Source organism: Protopterus annectens, chromosome 17.part0, assembly GCF_019279795.1.
Source record: "Protopterus annectens isolate FY-2018-M chromosome 17.part0, PAN1.0, whole genome shotgun sequence".
In the NCBI taxonomy this organism is placed as follows: domain Eukaryota; kingdom Metazoa; phylum Chordata; order Ceratodontiformes; family Protopteridae; genus Protopterus; species Protopterus annectens.
The window spans coordinates 287,888,965-287,906,732 of NC_056751.1; positions in this window are offsets into that span (position 1 = coordinate 287,888,965).

Here is a 17,768-nt window from a genome sequence, read left to right on the forward strand (position 1 = left end):
TACATATTTCTTTAATGTAGAATTCTTTAGATGGCTCTCACTTCTGCAGGGATTGTGCATATTTACTGATATTGATGGATTATAATGACAGACGTTTGAGTAGACTTTTATGGTTGAATGCTCTGAATTGGGTAGTTTTGTCATTTTCAGTTCATACATTTTGTTTAATTGTTTATTAAAAGAATGTTTAAAACTACAATTTTAAAACACATTTTAACAAATGGTGCTGGATTATACAAGGAATATAATTTAATACAGTTGTCGCCTCACAGCAAGACGTTGTCGCGTTCGATTCTCAGCTAGAGCGCCTTCTGTGTGGAGGCATGCGTGAATGGGCATGCCTTCATTGAATTTTGTGCATCAGGGCTGGTAACTCGGCATGTAAAAATCCACTACCAAACATTAGCGGACTGGAGTTCCGCTGTTGGCGACCCCTAACCAGGATAAGCCGAAAGACAACAACACAGTTAGGAAGGTGAATCAAAGAATAAATACATGTATGCATGGCCCTAATAATGTGTGCAAGGAGCTTATGGTTTGAAAACAGCCCAAAGGTAAACTTAATCCTCCACTGGACAGATGCATTTTCTATGAATGTGGGTTTTCATGATGTTTCAATGAATGTGAGTTTCAAGGACAGAGAAGTTTATTGCTTGTGCTAAGTCTGTTTTCATTGTGAGACTGTATTGTTTGTTTAGCAAATGGCTATCTGTTTGTGCTATTTTTATCTCAATATCTGTCATCATTGTAGAAGCAAATAAGAGAACAGTATGCACACTGATAGATTTGAAGTGTGTGTATGGTAACTGGTGATAAATAGCCAAATAATGGAACACTGAAATGGCTGAGGAGGGTGCGGTTGCTTGAGGGGGGCAGGGGGTTGCTGCAAGAGGGCTGCTCTGGGGGGGGCTGGTCTATTACCCTGCCTATAGCCCTATTTGACCATGATCTGGCTCTGGTATTTAAAGTAGGAAATACGTACCCAGAGGTAGTTGCAGTTTAACTACATTACAAGGTATCTTTTTTTCTTCCCATTCATTTAAATAATTTAAGGAAATGACTGGAGTGGCTTTCTTGGAGAGTGACCTACATGTGGATGTGGCTCAAATAGGGGTGTTTCATGAGTATGGTGTGGGTGGGGCTTAAGGGGCACCATAGCACTGCTTCACCTAGGGTGCCATTTCAGCTAAGGCTGGCCCTGATGGGGGAAGCTGCTCAATACACAATTAGATGCTCTTTGTGCAAGTAAGTACTGTGGAAATTCCAGGGGTTGTTTATATATGGAACATCTCAATCCTGTGTGCCTGTGTATATACAGGGCACTGCTAACTACCAGTGCATGATGAGCAGTGTCACACAGACAATCCACAATAATAGAGGCAGAGAAAACTGACTTAACAAAGCAAACAGCTCTCTGACCAATCAAGCAGCCTCACCTAAAGCCTTACTGTGATCCCAGCTCAGACAGACCAGGCCACCTTCTGCTCCCAATAGAAAAGTAGTCCCAGGCCTTATTAGTGTTAAACCACGTTACATTTAGCCCAAAGAAAATTCAAACAGGACAAGCAAACAAACCAGCCAGAAACACACACTATTAAAATGACTACAATGCAGAGAAACTAGCAATAAAGTCAATAAAAAGCAGGGCCCTTTGTAATGGCACTTGGTTAAGTGGTCATAAGCTTTTGAACAAATCCAGATTGTAGCTACCACTTTCCTTTCTTAGACATTTGAAAAAAATCTGTCTCTTTTTTTGACTGTATAGATGAATTGCTATTAAGTGGGTTTCCCTGTGTGGCTCCATTTTCCATTATGTAAATCATTAACCATGGAAACTTGGCCGATAAATCCATAAGTCACCAACTTTATTATGACTTAATTGCAGGATGCAAGGGAAATAATAAATATGCAACAAGATATGTGCTTATTAAATAAAAAAAAACTTTTAGCACCCCAGCTATATCATATTCACTGGAAGTCAAAATACACATAAAAACCTCCACTGACCTATTAAAAAAATAAATAAATAAATATATAAATATATATATATATATATATATATATATATATATATATATATATATATATTAATATAACAACCAGACCCAAATGTCAACATTCCTAACATCAGTTCACAAAACATTGATAATGCAAATGTTGATATTTTAGTATGCATGTGCTGAGGAATAAGTTGGGTGCAAGCAAAATTAAAATACAAAAACAGAGAAAAACATTATTTTTTTGCAGGGGCAAGCCTTCCTGCTCCTCCTGTGGTGGGAGGGCTGTATACCTACACCCCTGCTAATTATTTATACTAACTCTGAGATTGGACAGTACTGGGGAACATGCATATAACCCAGCCCTGATTACTAAGTGATCTTACTCACCTGTTAACCATCTGCTTAGTTGACCAAAGTGTGCCGACTAAAGAGATGTCAACTAAAAGTAGATTTGACCATATTTATCTTCCCCTTATATAGCTATCTATGTGCATACTCACACACACACACACACACACACACACACACACACACACACACACACACACACACACACACACATATACACACACAGACATATATATATATATATATATATATATATATATATATATATATATATATATATATATATATATATATATATAGAGAGAGAGAGAGAGAGAGCTCTATATATTTATATATATATATATGTGTGTGTGTGTATATATATATATGCATGTGTGTGTGTGAGTATGGTGAAGTATATTATAAAAGTATATATATAGATAAGTAATCAGAAGAAAGTAAATGTCTGATGATAGGTGAGGGCTGGCAAACTTGAATCACGCAGAGTGTGTATGAAATGGTGGATGCAGAAACTGTAGATGGGTCAAGCAAAAAAGGGAAGAAAATGCAGGAGATGAAGAGTTTAACTACCTGTGTTAGTTGCATACCATGAATCAGAATTAACTTGATTTTAGCCAGATTGCTCCAGCTTCCAGTAGTAACACTAGTGCAACTTAGTATAATAAGGATACAGGACCCACACTGTCAACAGTTCGCCCAAAGAAAGAGAGATATTTTTTTAAACAGTACCACTAAATAAAGATTGCCATTGTGTATCATTAACATATGGAAGTAAAAGTATAGAAGGTAAATGAATACATGTATGATCTAGGAAACAACACTAGATAAGTGAACATGAGCATTTTAATAAAGAATATGCAGAAGGTAAATGTATACATGCTTATTGCAAGGAAAACAGCACTATGTGGTAGAGTGGATGAAGGGTCTTGAGCTAAAGAAGTTGTCTGTTGAAGAGATGCATATGGCAGGAATGAAGAGAAATAACCTCATTATGCATATTGGCAAAAGCTAAGCAGCTACTTGTTAAGAACCCCAGAAAACTAAAAGATATAAAAGCAAGAAGTGAACTAGAAACAGATAGTTACACAACATTCAGAAAGCACATGGCAGAACCTCATGTTCTAATGCCTCAAGCAGGAAGTAACCTAAGCAGGGAGGGAAATAATGGGATGTTAGCAACAGTAAAGAGCAGACAGGCTGTAGTTAGGCATACTCATCGTACTACTGACTACAGTTTTTGAGCATCACATCATTATGGATTTTTTCTTGCTCTATTATGGCTGCAACTGTCTGAATGAATGTGTCCAACAGCAGATGCAATATTGCTAATCTAAAAACAGTATCTTTAATAGTTTTAGGGGGGTCAGTTGAAAATATTACTTACATTTATTAAGTGCTTTAGGAGGCAACATTTTGAGAGATGCGTCCATTTTTAAGTGGTGGGTGTCCGGGGTGGGGTGGGGGTGGGGGGTAACACTAACAGCTTATGAGTACAAAATGGAATTTGCTTGCTGTACCCTGAGTGAATGGTCAATACCTAAAACAGTACTGCTGACAAACAAAAATCAGGGAATATTTGTATTTTAGAAATATCAAAGTTACTATCAATCCATTATTAAAGGTTGTGCAGTTATCTTCAGGTAACATTTTAAAAAGATTTGTATATCCATGATAGTTGTGATGAGAAATTTTTGAACATTGACATGATGTAGGCATATGCTTAAATAGAGGAAATGCTTCTAAGAATACCCTAATCATTGAGGTGTATAAAGAATTGTTTCAGTGCAATAAACATGGTGACTGTGACTGGATTCGGCAGTAGACAACAGGCAAAACATTGTAAGCAATTCCTAATGTGTAGTACTACCAGGGTATTAGCTTGATGATGGGAGAACAATAAAGAATATTTGAAGGACTTTTGGATGTCCCCAGACTAGCAAAATGTGTATGGACTTAGAGTAAATAAAAGCAAATGAGACTTTTTCAAAAAAGCAAAACTGTCTGTTGTGGGCAAAAAATAAATTGCACAACTTGCAGGATTTGGTAGAGGTGTGCTATATGCATCTAACCATCAGAATGTGTTAAAAAGAGCTCATATTTTATTTAAGACTGAAAAGCTATCACCATAAGCTTCTTTGGAGCCAGTGAACAGTAATGCACCCATTAGAGAGATTACTACAGGATGGTTCATAATAGAAATAGGGGAAGGATTGCAAATATATGTTCAAAGACTAAATGAAATTGTTTATGGATGCCAAAATTCTTACCTGAGTACATCCATATTTGCCTCACAGGCTGGCACATGTTGCTTTGTTATACAGACATTCTGTTGTATAGACTATAGGATAGTATAATAGGTTCATAGGTGTTTACTAGGCTAACGACCACCAGGGCCGTTTTAAGCCTAGCCATGCATCCCAAATCTCTTGGAAGTTCTAATCCTCAGCATTTGGTTCAAGGTTGTTGATTTAAACTGAATATGGCTTTGTGCACATAATTAGAAAAGTCCTTAGGCTGGTCTGGAGAGTACAGTAGTTTTACATGGAAATACATTAGGTCACTACTAACACAAGAAATGACAGCAAGCAACTTATAACATTGAAAAGAAATGCAGTAGGAACCAGCAACCAGGCAATCCACAGCAACAACTGTTTTATTTTAGCATTTTCGTCGGCCTTAAGCCTTTGACATCATTAGAAACACCTTTACAGCAATTAGTTTGCTTAAATACTTGTACTCCCATCACATGATCACAAAAGAAACCCTCCCCCTGTGTATGCCTACTTTTGTTAAAGGTATTATATACCTATTCAAAGTTTTTTAAGATAAATTTATTTAAAACATACATATCTATTTATAAAGTCAAAATTACTATGCATTATTCAAGTTTACATATGTATTTAAATAGTTTTTTTAATATTCATATTTATATTTATTTATATAAGTACTATGTATTGTAATATGGTTTGTACCTATTCCATCAATTGTATTTTCATATCTAATTTTATGGAAAAGAAATGGGGTTTCACTTAAATGAACACAGGGGGAGGGTTTCTTTTGTGATCATGTGATGGGAGTACAAGTATTTAAGCAAACTAATTGTTGTAAAGGTGTTTCTGATGATGTCAAAGGCTTAAGGCTGACGAACGCGCTAAAATAAAACAGTTGTTGCTGTGGATTGCCTGGTTGCTGGCTCCTGCTGCATTTCTTTTCATTAGTTGTTTGCATTTTGAATCTTCTCAACTTATAACATTGGTCACTGTTTCTACTGGGAGACTTGCACGACCAAATGCAAGGAAATAACGTGACACGATAATAAGTGAAATTGTTTATGGATGCCAAAATTCTTACCTGAGTACATTTATATTTGCCTCACAGGCTAGCACATGTTGCTTTGTTATACAGATGTTCTGTTGTATAGGCTATAGGATAGTATAATAGGTTCATAGGTGTTTACTAGGCTAATGATCACAAGGGCCATTTTAAGCCTAGCCATGCATCCCAAATCTCTTGGAAGTTCTAATCCTCAGCATTTGGTACAAGGTTGTTGATTTAAACTGAATATGGCTTTGTGCATATGATTAGAAAAGTCCTTAGGCTGGTCTGGAGAGTACAGTAGTTTTACATGGAAATACATTAGGTCACTACTAACACAAGAAATGACAGCAAGCAACTTATAACATTGAAAAGAAATGCAGCAGGAACCAGCAACCAGGCAGTCCACAGCAACGACTGTTTTATTTTAGCACTTTCGTCGGCCTTAAGCCTTTGACATCATCAGAAACACCTTTACAACAATTAGTTTGCTTAAATACTTGTACTCTCATCACATGATCACAAAAGAAACCCACCCTGTGTAGGCCTACTTTTGTTAAAGGTATTATATACCTATTCAAAGTTTTTTAAGATAAATTTATTTAAAACATACATATCTATTTATAAAGTCAAAAATACTATGCATTATTCAAGTTTACATATGTATTTAAATAGTTTTTTAATATTCATATTTATATTTATTTATATAAGTACTATGTATTGTAATATGGTTTGTACCTATTCCATTAATTGTATTTTCATATCTAATTTTATGGAAAAGAAATGGTGTTTCACTTAAATGAACACAGGAGGAGGGTTTCTTTTGTGATCATGTGATGGGAGTACAAGTATTTAAGCAAACTAATTGTTGTGAAGGTGTTTCTGATGATGTCAAAGGCTTAAGGCTGACAAACGCGCTAAAATAAAACAGTTGTTGCTGTGGATTGCCTGGTTGCTGGTTCCTGCTGCATTTCTTTTCATTAGTTGTTTGCATTTTGAATCTTCTCAACTTATAATATTGGTCACTGTTCCTACTGGGAGACTTGCAATACCAAATGCAAGGAAATAACGTGACATGATCTTCTTCTTCTTCTTCTTTCGGCTTTTCCCGGTTAGGGGTCGCCACAGCGGATCACCTTGTCCGCACATTGAATGGCAGTGGAGTTTTACGGTGTCGAGTTGCCAGCCCGGCACCCAACCTTCCACAGAAGGCACACTCACACGCACACCTAGGGCCAATTTAGAGTGTCCAATCCACCTGCAGCATGTCTTTGGGATGTGGGAGGAAACCGGAGCACCCGGAGGAAACCCACGCGACCACAGGGAGGACATGCAGACTCCGCACAGAAGGCACCCCAGCCAAGGATCGAACCAGAGAACCTCTTGCTGTGAGGCGGCAATGCTAACCACTGCACCACCGTGGCCGCCCCGAAATAACGTGACATGATAATGCTAATATAATGCCACAAATGCCGTAGGAAGAATCAGAGGAAACAACAACCACTGACTCACTCAGTATATTCTGAACATCTGTTGTACAATGATCTATTACAAATGGTGGTATGCAAAGAGAAACTCAATATTGTCATAAGTGTGTGAATTCATCATAGAAAGATGGTCATAGTACTAGTGTGTTGCATCAAGATATCACTTCCAGAGAAGAGTGGTTACCCATGTGACAATGAATCTCAAATGAAAACACCTTCTCCTAGAGTTTAGCTCAACCCTTAGGTTGCTTTTCTCCCTACAATATGGTTCCAGTGTTGTGTAGGTATATTAAACCTGCTTGAACTTTATAAAACTTTAATGTCCTTGCCTTAGAATCAAAGGAAGAGAAAACCCACCCACTTTTTAAAGACTAACTTCTCACATATTTTGTAGAGGAATTTGTCTCAGTCTGCATGACATACCACAGACACAGAGAAATGTAGTTTGCCCTGTCAGGTACTGCTGAAAATCTTATACAGACAATGAGTCCTACTGATGTCAGGAGCTCAGCAGGTGCAATAAAAAAGGCAGAGTGCTGTGAAACTGTTTCCCACTGTCCTTATTACAGATTGGAACAGAACTTACATGGATTCACAACTGCTTCCAGTGTAGGCATGTCTTCATAACAAAACAAAGAAATTAGATCAGTCAGGGGTTCAATGTTCCAAGGCAGTTGTCAATTCTTCTGATACATTTACATAAGCAGCATCACAGTATTGAAATGCTAAGCTTTAAATGTTGGCTGTTTATACTACTTTATATAGTGTCAAAGATGTCTGTAGTATTTAGCTATTTAGAGAAAAGTCAGAAAAATATTTTTTTTCTCATAACATATTTACTATTTTCATAGCCCCCCCACACACACACACACACAGGATAGAATTGTCCAAATCAGGACTACCCTGCAAGAAGTGAGACAGGTGTCAACCCTATGAACTAGGTGCAGTGATACTGTTCATAAGACGTTGTTTTATGCTTTCTTGTGATGCATATCTAATGTACTCTTAGAACCAGAAACAGAACTTTAGTCTGCTGCACTCACTGGTAGGTATATCACAAGCTCAGTTAGGGGAGTAGGAATGGGTTGCTGCAGGCCTCAGTTCACTGATGTAACCATCAGGAGTACAGTTTCCTGCAAAGTGCACAGAGTAATTTCTAAGTGTTACCGAGCACAGAGATAAGTAGTACTTGTGTCATTATCAAGGAGTCAGTTTTGTTGAAGAGTGAAAAGAGAAAAACATAATGCCCCAAATGTTATCCAAAGGCAACAAATAGAAAGTTGGTAAACTTTTGGCTGTAGAATTGCAGAACAGCTTAGTAAGGATGAAAACAACATAACATTGGTTAAAAAACAAATGCAGCTGATAAAGGATTTCCTACAATATTCTGCACCCTACCCCCCAAAAAAATCTTCCCACTGCAGGGACTGGTGAATAGAATTATTTTCCAGTCCCTTAAGTTTACTGTATCACTATCAAGAGTGATTTTTCAGTACTTTAACAAATCACTATATGAATAACAAAATAGAAAATGGAATGCTACAATATATCTGTACCTCAAAAAATAGTTATCCAAAGTTAAGGACTAGAAAATTGATCATATTTTGTTTTGAAACTTACTTAGCAAGGGAAAACAAGAACAGGACATTAGTTATAAAACGAATGAAAATGAAGTATTTTTTACAACATTCAGGTAAAAAAAATCTTTCCACTGCAGGTACTGGGAACAGAATTATTCTCAAATTCCTTCCTTTCCACTAGTGGCTGTCACACACGAAACTGTAAGGATCTCTAAGTACAGTGGTCATTTTGTCACCTCAGAAATAGTGTAGGGGAGGGGACTGTCAATTCATCTTGGACTACAAAGGAATACTCTGAAGAAATGCCTGCAGTTTAGCTATATTTTTTTGGTTGCAGTAGGGTTGCCACCTTTCTTTAGTGCAATTTCCTGACAAATAAGGCCCACTCCATGCATAATCTAGCCATAACCATTCCCTTTAGTAGACACACCCCCTTTTATCTAACAATGCCCTTCAGCACAAGTCTTGAATACCACATGCAGTTAGTACTTGTTGTAGTTGTATCTTTTGGCTTTTCCCTGTTAGGGGTCACCACAGTGGAACTCCGGTCCGCTAATGATTGGCAGTAGATTTTTACGTACCGACTTGCCAGGCCTGATGCACAACCTTCAACGAAGGTACGCCCATTCACACATGTCTCCACACAAAAGACGCTTTAGCCGAGAATCGTACAGGACAACGTCTTACTGTGAGGCAACATGCAGTTAGTACTAAATGGAAAAAATATACAATGAATCAGATGTAAAGTAAGCAACTTTATTTAGCAGTAATTCATTCAAAGCAGCATATTATTAAGGGTTCACTGCACACAACAGTTAAAATGAAACCACACACCACAGGACGAAAGATAAACAAGCATGGGAAAACTGAAACTCATGGCTCACATTGCTAATTTTATAGAAAAAGCAAAAAATCATAGTTTTGTCACACTTTTATATATAATGGAGTTTTCCAGCAAGAGCAGGCAACTTGCTATAATTATTGCTCATATTTGAAGCTATATATTGCATTTGATCTGGCAGTCTCTTGTAATGGCTGGTTACTTTTTACAAATGTATAAAATTGTGAAAGACTCATATTAAAATTTAGCTTGACCTGTATCTCAGCCTTGACAAGAGACACAAGCATTCTGTTTCTTGTATCACTTTGTGCATTCCCCATGAGTGAAACAACCCTTTCCATGAAGCTATTGCTAGGGGGAAGTGAAAGGGTGAACTGTACCAGTCTGTAAAACATTTTGCAGTCTGGAGCTTTACTGAAAAAGGTCACCCAGTAATCATTTACAGATGCCTCTGTCATCTGTAACAGGGCTGGCAATGCAGCAGTTGAAGTGCAGAAGTCTGAGTAAACTGCTTCAGTGTCCACATCCAATTTGAAAACATCTTCAACTGGACACAGTTCTGGGATGTTAGAGGCTGAGGACTTGCATAGCTTTGAAGGGACTATTATCAAAGTCAAACCACTTCTGCAGGTAACAAAATGATATACTATAAAAATCACACAAGTCCCTACAGATCTGCTGTGCCACAGCTGGAGTAAGGTGCTTTAAGGCAGATGAAGCTTTAGCACCAAAGAACTGGTAATCTAGCCTTCTCTGCACCTCATCTCTAAGACTTATCATCACTTGTGGAATATCTGCAAGATGTAGTACATGAAAAGGATGTAACACTCCTCCTCTGAGATATCCTCATTGGCCTCCACAAATCTTCAGGTAGAAAGGTGACACTCCTCAGGCCATTGGCTAATGAAATAAATTTTAATAGCAGGCCAGCATTCTACCAGCTTTGCCACAGCTGGGAACAAAGGCAGCTACCTTGTGACAACATGCTGCATAATCTCCTTAAAGTCGTGGTCTAGGAAAAAGCAGCTACCTTGTGACAGCATGCTGCATGATCTCCATAAAGTCGTGGTCTAGGAAAAGGCAGCTACCTTGTGACAACATGCTGCATGATCTCCTTAAAGTCATGGTTTAGGAAAAGGCAGCTACCTTGTGACAACATGCTGCATGATCTCCTTAAAGTCGTGGTCTAGGAAAAGGCAGCTACCTTGTGACAACATGCTGCATGATCTCCTTAAAGTCAAGGTCTAGGAAAAGGCAGCTACCTTGTGACAACATGCTGCATGATCTCCTTAAAGTCCTGGTCTAGGAAAGAACAGAAGTCTTTCAACAGTGCCAGTTTTTTTTTGTATATTTTGAAAACTTGGTGTGCACTTTCAAAACGAGAGTCTGGACATCAAACCTTGCAAGGGACTTGCTGTGTGCTTTGCACAATTATGTATTTTATGACACCAAGCAGTTTGCTGCAATGATGTGAGGGACCTCAACTTTCAGATGTTTAAAAACAGACCTGTGTTTTCCATAATTAACTGAGACATTGTCTGCAGCATAGCTAGACATATTTTGTATTTTCTGTCCTTTCTGCACAAGGTTGTCCTTTATTTTTGTAAAGATGCATTCAGCACTTTTATTATGATCCTCATAGAAAGCCAGCAGTGTCTGTTGTGTACCATGGCTGTGAGTGAACTACTAAATAACCAGGGGGAACATTTTTCTGTTTCTTTTATTGGCTGCATCTGATCCTAGTGAGAAATATGAAGTGCCAAGTTCTTGCAGAAAGAGCCCCTCTTATTGAGGTGCAAGTACATTCATTGCAATGCTCTCAGATTTTGTCTTCCCACAGCTGAATTTCAAAGCAACAGTAGACTCAGGGAAAGCTGTCTGTGTCAGCTTACCTCCACAGTCTATGGATACAAATGAGTGATTGTGTTTCACTCCATGATAAACTGCTGTTACCTCAGATGCAGTCATTTTGGAAGCTTTAGTGGGTGCACTACGGAGCTAAATAAATGTTGTTGTTACAAAGTTTTGCTTCTGGAGCTGAAGGCTTTGTTGATGGTTGTCTGACTTCTGATGGCTTTTCAGTGCCTTTTCTCCATCTTAATTAATAGTGAAAGTTGTTCTACAGCATGTGCACTTGGCCATGGCATCTGCATGTGATCCGGATCGCACCCATGAATAACTTTAGTTCCATGCTTTATTGTAAGTGCAGAATGCTTTTAACATCTTAGGAGACATTGTGCTGCTTCCAGCCTTTGATGATCCATTGACCTTTTCCTGAACATGATTCTTGCAGGAACCTTGCTCAAGACCAAAACAATAAACCAAAACAGCTATTAATACCAATCAAGACAATACGATTACGTGACCAACAGCAGTGCCTTGGGGGCTGTGCCATAGTCACTAGCCAGAGATAATTGCTCATGTCCTCTCATATGAAACTCTCCAGAATTGTTGCACACCTTAATATATAGGTATCCATAAGGAAAAAAAACACAGTGTGTGGGTACAAGAAGATACACACTCCACCTGAAAAATTAACAGTGGAGGTCAAGCAATGTAAGGAAGCAAAAGTAACTCCTGTGCCAGAGTGACATTCTGCAGCTGTTACACACATGAAGCCAGGACAGATGGAAGGATATGGAGATCCAACACAGAAGGCATTCGACTGAGATTAAAATCTGTCGATCAGATGCTGAAGCAGCAATAGTAACTGCTGTGCCAAGTCAAGACCCTCAACTGTTACACACATGAATCTGAGAATAAAGTCTGGACACAGAGCACAATAGCAAAGGTCAGACATTCAGGGGCATACTGTGGGCCAACAAGATGATAAAGATAAAATACATGGTAGCTCAGCAATCATAATACCCTCAGTAACTGTAATAACTTACATAGAGACAAACTAAGATAAATTAGGTATGTCATGAGTACTCAGATGATGGTCTGATTTTAATAAATTGCTGCAAAGCCAAAAATAATGCATTAGAAAGGCTTAAAATTCAGAGACAGGTTTTAAATATTGCTCTTACAGTCTTTGAAAGCTGGTAGAACAGTTTACTTTATCATGCATTTTCTTAAAGATATGAAGTCTAACAGAAAAATATTATCATTATTTAGTGATTTTGACTCTCTTATGATTTGCTAGAAATCCACACAGTATACTGAGAATCAGAACAAAAATATGAGGCAAAAAAATCTATAAATTCTGTTCTAGACAGCATCTCAACCTCTTAACAAAAGAGGCTTGGACAGCTCTAGTCAGAAGGGGGGGGGGCAGAATTACTACTTATAATCTTAGAAAGTAGCTAAAATTACAGTTTTGCTCTATCATGCATTTCCTTAAAGATATGAAGTTGAACACACAGATATCATTTATGTAGTTAAACATTGCCCTATCTTAACCTCTTGGCACGAGAAACTGGAACAAAGATTAAAATAATGGGCAAATTTAAAATATTGCTCTTATGAACTTAAATGTCAGTCATTTGCCACTACAAATTCTATGAGGAACAGGCTATATTGTGAGGTAAAAATATGGACAAACCTCTTACACAAGAAATATTCAAACAGACCAAAGTTGCTAAAATACATTTCCTGAAGGATATGTTGTTGTTGTCTTTTCCCAGGTAGGGGTCGCCACAGCGGAACTCTGGTCCACTAATGATTGGGAGTAGATTTTCATGAACACCGAGGTGCCAGCTCGACGTTCAACCTTCAATGAAGGCACGCCCATTTACGCATGTCTTTCAAATGCCCACCCAACTGCGGGGAGAACACACAGAAGGCACTCCATGCACTCCAGCCGAGAATCGAACAGGAGAACCTCTTGCTGTGAGGCAACAACACTACCACTGCACCACCGATGTTCAAGAATCTTCAACCCTGCAATTGCCTGCAAGCATACCTGGCCTCTCAGAACAATAAATATAGGAACACATATTAAATATTGGTCTTACATCTAAAAGTTGTTTGAATAAAAGGCTTTGCATAAAAAAAAATTCTGAAGGATAAATTACAAATAATTCAATCCTCTTATTTGCCAGAAAAACATATTTTGTGAGAAAACAGACCAAAAATATCAATAAATAATCTGGACATTCTGCAAAAATCCGGACAGTTGAGAGGTATGGTTGTAAGTGCCATAAAATAACAAGAACGGAATATGAGGCAAAACTGGACAGTCTGTCTGTAGAGTTTCACTTACCTCCCAGATAACTCTTCTGTACAAAGTGTTTTTCACCTTTTTCCTGTAGCTTCAGGCTTCCTGGTACGATAGTGAGAAGGGAAACAGCAGCAGGCAGGCAGTGCAAGCAAGCAAGCAGACCAGTACATTCAATTAAAATTCTATAAGAAGCACTCAGAGGGGTTTTGAGGTGATAAAATTGCTCAGAAACAAAGACAGAGTGAAAAAATAATGATTTTTTAGTTCTAAGGTGGAGTTTTCCTTTAATATGTCATTGGTTCAAAAAATGTCCTATGGTTCAAGTGGTAATCAGACTGTTAATAAACTCTAGAGCAAAAGAAAGGGAAAAAAGGGTATGCTGAAAAATCAGATGCACACTTTATTTAAAAATCAAATATAAAACATCTAACATGCTTTCAGACAAAATGTACATAACCTTCATCATGTCATAAAAATTTAGTAAATATCATAGTGATGGCATATTCAGTTTTGAATATACAGTTAGATTTTGTGTGAGTTCATCTTAATCAAGTCAGTTTACACCAATTTCATTTCTTCCCATCTCTCAGAAAGCAGTCTAACTAAACACCTATTACTCACTCCTAAGATATGAACTGCACCTACGCCCAGAAGTAACTTGCCATTTGCTTTTACAATGTAACAAATTATTATTAAATTCCCTTTCTCAAATAGTATTGTTAGAAATCTCCAGCGTAGCATGATTAGCCTTGCACAGTTGTTAAACCACATAATCCTTAAATATTCAGGAATGCTTTTGTATTGCATGCAGTCAGTTTTACTTATGTAAAAATATTTGCATATACCTATTTCTGAATAAACCAGCCCTCTTGTGCAGCAACTGCCATTAATATTAAAATTATATTTATAACAAGTTTAGGTTGCTGAAGAATGTTAGTAACATCAACATATTTACAAGTATTATAACACATATATTTAAAAGTGTTCTTGCTTTGTGGCACAGAAAATTTTAGGATGGGCAGTATTGCTATTTAGATTTTTCCTGAGGTTTCTCCATATTCTGAAAGTAAACACAGGAACCGTTTCAACAGCCTTAGTGTATCTACCAAGTGTTTCTGATAACCTGCTCAAACTCCCTGCTTGTACCATGGTAATAACATCCGATCATAACTCACCTGCTTATTTCTACTTTAGCTTCCTTCAATACTAGTATCATGCTTCCAGTATAGGAACAGTTTTGCAGTATCTGTCCACTTACTTACTGACCCTCATTAGATGATTTTGCAAATATTGCTTAGAATATTCTTCAGACAAAGCTCACTGCTTTCTGTCAACAATGTCCTTTTCCTTCTTGGCAGCATTAGCAGTATTCCTAATAATAATTAAAAATTGTTCACAAGACTTATTAGCTGTTACATGTAAAAGGGATAGGTATTTCTACATAATATCTTATTTTTAGCTGTCACTGTCCTAACATACATGCTCTGCTTTTTGACAGAAAACTATATCAGGAAATCCTACAGAATCTCTACTGCTTTGATAGTTCAACATTAAGGGATATACTAATGAATGGGTAACCAAAATTCACCCTTATAACTACTCTATAAAAAATTTTACCATCAAGGCACTGCTTGTAATATTTAATGTGCTTTGTGTAGTTAAAATTTCACCAGATTTTGGGGATGCTTTCCATGCAAAATATAGTCATATGATACTGCCATGGATTGTGACTCTATGGGAATTAAGGATGTTTAAGTACTAACATAGCTTGGACTTACCAGGGATAGTGCTGCATAATGAAGGCTTGCATTTATGAAAATGGCAGCCACCATGCAATTAGTAGACCACATTATGAGAGGTCATGTGACCTGTCTGTTAACACGCACATGTGCACTCACTACAGTGCATATTTACACTCACATCACAATGCTTCATTTGTGCAGTACAGGCACATTTGTGAGCCTATGCAAGGGGTACACAGCAAAGTGCCAGTATTGTTTATTGTACCAGTTGGAAGGAAATGTGGTGGTCAAAAAGGGAGAAGAGCAAACATAGAAATACACAGAAGGGCAATGGGAAGGGTAAAGTGGCATGGGATGGAGAAAATGACAGTTTATAAGGAAAGTGTCATTTTTATTTTTTAGAGAGGAAAGGTACAGGGGGAGGAAAACAAGGGGTACACTGTGAGCACGGAGGAGTGTAGAGGGATGCCAGCAGGGGCACAAACATATAACACAATGACTTACAGGAAGCTGTGCTGATACAAAAGAGGGGCTCACAAAGGTGATATGCAGACAAAGAGAGAGAGAGAAGGTGGACAATTGGTAATAAGGAGGATTGGGCAACCAACAGGTAAGGGTGAGTGACACACAAGGAAAGGAAATACCATAATTGAGGATAAGGTGGGCTGAGGGGGTGCCTGCTAAGCTGTTTCAGAGGAGTATTCACCAAAAAGTCAGTCATCTCCAGGGATGACATCATGGCCATGCCACTGGTGGCCTGATGGTCACATGTGAATGTGCTACAGGGTACTAACTTGGGTCTTGTACTGACAGCCTACCTCAGTGCTGACCCGCTGCTGCACCTTCCATCAAGTGACCCAAAAGCACCTCTTTGTGCATCTCCACAGTGAGGAGCAGTACCACAGGCCTTTAGGGTTGTCTTGCACAGGACAACATTTATCACATTGCAGAAAGACTGGTCTGGGAATTACTGGGGGCCCAAGAGTTGAAAGAGAATCTAGTGCAGTATACGGCAGACATTGCTGCATCGCAACCTCCTCCACAGCTCAAAGAAAAAGCAATAAAAAAAAGATGACAGAGATGAAGAGAAATAATGAAAACAGCAGTGGTCAGTATGATGTGGTGTACTTTCATATGACAGGCCCTGAAAGTCATAAAATACAGTCAGCAAGAGTAATGGTGATATAAATGCCTGGGAAACTTTTGTGATAAGACAAGTGAATAACAATGGGGGCTATGACTGTCTGGGCTCCTGTCACGTTTGTGTGGAATGGTGGCACACGTTATGGATGGTAGCCAGTATATGTGTGTGTTTGTGTGTAAGGGACAATGTAGTTAGGAGGAAATAGCCAAAATGCAAATGAAATGTATAGCCCTGTGGAAAAGAATTATATATGAAGTTGTCATACACAGTGTTACAAATGCACGGATGCGGCACAGGTTAGCACAGAACATTATACAACATGCCTAACAATAACAATGTGAATAGGAAGTCAGCAAGTAATCATTGTTGTAATTCTCCAGCTGGGAAAATTAAGCCTCATTGCAGTGGTGTACAGCTTCATGACAGCTATCATAGCCATAGAGTTCCAGGAGTAACTGGTACAGTGAAGAAGATAACTGGCATGGACACAAATGCATTCCAAAATGTCAGTGTGATAAGGAAAATGAGCACCTACACAATGGTAATTACATACCTATGAGACACTGAATAATACTACATATGAGAAGAACAGCCTACCTGCATTGATCCACCCAAGCTTAGTATAGTTGGTATGTAGATGGCAATGTAAAAGGTCAATAGCACAGTTACAAATGCATTTAAAACCATATCAGTCCTACAAGCAGGGAACAAATATGCAATATTTATTAAATAGAAATGCAAAACTGAGCAGTGCTGTGATAAGCAAGTAAAACAGAGGCATATAGTTTTGGCAGTAATACAGTACATAAACCATGATGCCTGGAGAGTCATGCATGCCTCTTTTGACAGTCAAGTTGTTTTTTGGAAATCTCATCCTGTGATGAAACACACACACACACACACACACACACACACACAAGACTTAATGAGCACAGCATAACCATGTACATCACAAACAACCTACAAGCTATAAATTAAGGCCATACATGTCAACATGCAGACATCATCAAAAATCTGGACAGAGGCTCTTGAAAAGTAGGTAAATCTGACCAAAAATCTGGGCATTTAATTTGCATAAAATATGCATAGCAAATTGCATAACTACTCTGACTTCCTATAGGATTGTGAGATATCACTTAGAAACACAAG